Raw genomic sequence first — 2,016 nt, forward strand, 5'->3', positions numbered from 1 at the left:
TTGATTTTTGTTTGGATGTCTTAAGTGTCTTTTGTTCCTTTCTTTCTGATTTACTGTTTGAGAGAACTTGACAAATATAACCTAAGCCCTCCCTACTTAGTTGATCCTGGGCCTTCCTGTTCTTTGCTGTCTTCAGTTTGGCCAGCTATATTATAAATTTCCATCAGCTTAGATATTCAATAAATGGATAACAAATGGTCTTGCCACTTGGCAGCTGAAAACTTGGCCTAGACTCATTGACCTAGCGTCAGTTGTGTGCTTCCAGACAACAGCTGTATTGGATCTCTGCTACTATATTCTTTATCACACCAAAAGCTTTTCATTGCATGTTACCAGTTTGTCAAGGCCTGTTTGGTGATCAGCATATCCATTCTATACCATTGAAGATGACAATACTTCAAAAATGTCCCCATCTATTATACAGGCATATATATTTTTCGGGATGCAGAATGTGATATTTTTTAATGGAATGAAATCAAGCCCAATCTTAGAAAAAGCTGAACAAACAGCTTCTCCAAAGCACACACATTGCTTTTGAAAAGCATTTGCATTCCCGGTATCAGTGGAGCTAGTTTCTCCCCTCTTTCTCATTGTGGTCCCAATCTGGAACAGTGTCTTTAGCCCAGGCCTCAGGGTCCAGTGCAGCTGTGGGTGCCTGTCGCTGCAGCGATTGCCTGGCTCTCTAGTCAGGATGCGTTGTCTTTCTCCTGTGCTGAAGACAGTAAGGAGTAGCTGATGGCAGTTTTCCAGGCAGACTGCAGGTAGGCCTTGCCACTGCCACCTGACCCCATACCCAGCCCCGCTGAGTGTGTGCTGACCAGAGAGGCACCTCCCCTGAGAGGCCCATGATCCGAGGTGACCACACACTTGAGGCACGAGTGGGCAACCGAGCAGACACTTAGGCAGCCATACCAAATTGGCAGCCCCAGCAATATCCTAGCCAGACAATAGTGTCAAACCAGTGGACCATGAAATCCCCTGCCACAATGACTAAACATCAAAGGAAAGACACCAGAAATATGAAAAATCAAGACAGTACATCACCAAAGGGTAATAGCTCTCAAGATCTAGACCCTATAGAACAAGAAGCCCTTGAAATGTCTGACAAGGAATTTCGAGTGATAATTCTTTTTTTCTTTTTCTTTTTTTTTAAAGATGACCGGTAAGGGGATCTCAACCCTTGACTTGGTGTTGTCAGCACCACGCTCAACCAGTGAGCTAATCGGCCATCCCTATATGGGATCCAAACCCGTGGCCTTGGTGTTACCAGCACCGCACTCTACCGAGTGAGCCACAGGCCAGCCCCTCGAGTGCTAATTCTAAGGAAACTAAATGAGATACCAGAAAACTCAACTAGACAACATGATGAAATGAGGAAAAGTATACAGAACCTGAAAGAATAAATGTACAAGGAAATCAATGCCCTGAAAAAGAATGTAGCAGAGCTTGGTGAGCTGAAGAATTCATTCAACCAAGTGAAAAACAACAGAGTTTAACGAGCAGGCTTGCAGAAGCAGAAGAGAGAACTTCTGACCTTGAAGATGGGCTGTTTGAAATAACACAAGCAGACTAAATAAATAAATAAATAAAAACATTGAAGAAAATCTAAGAGAGATATCAGACAACCTTAAGCACTCAAATATCTGAGTCATGGGTATTCCAGAAGGGGGAGAAAAAGGAGATTGCGTTGAAAACATTCAGCAAAATAGTGGCAGAAAACTTCCCAGGTATAGGAAAAGACACATATCTTCAGATTCAGGAANCCTTAAGCACTCAAATATCTGAGTCATGGGTATTCCAGAAGGGGAAGAAAAAGGAGATTGCGTTGAAAACATTCAGCAAAATAGTGGCAGAAAACTTCCCAGGTATAGGAAAAGACACGTATCTTCAGATTCAGGAAGCTCACAGATCCCCAAACGTATTCAACACAAAAAGGTCTTCTCCAAGACACGTTGTAGTCAAATTGGCAAAACTCAAAGACAAAGAGAGAATCTTAAAAGCTGCAAGAGAGGGCCG

The sequence above is a fragment of the Galeopterus variegatus genome, unplaced genomic scaffold (assembly GCF_000696425.1).
Source record: "Galeopterus variegatus unplaced genomic scaffold, G_variegatus-3.0.2 Scaffold12066, whole genome shotgun sequence".
Lineage (NCBI taxonomy): Eukaryota > Metazoa > Chordata > Mammalia > Dermoptera > Cynocephalidae > Galeopterus > Galeopterus variegatus.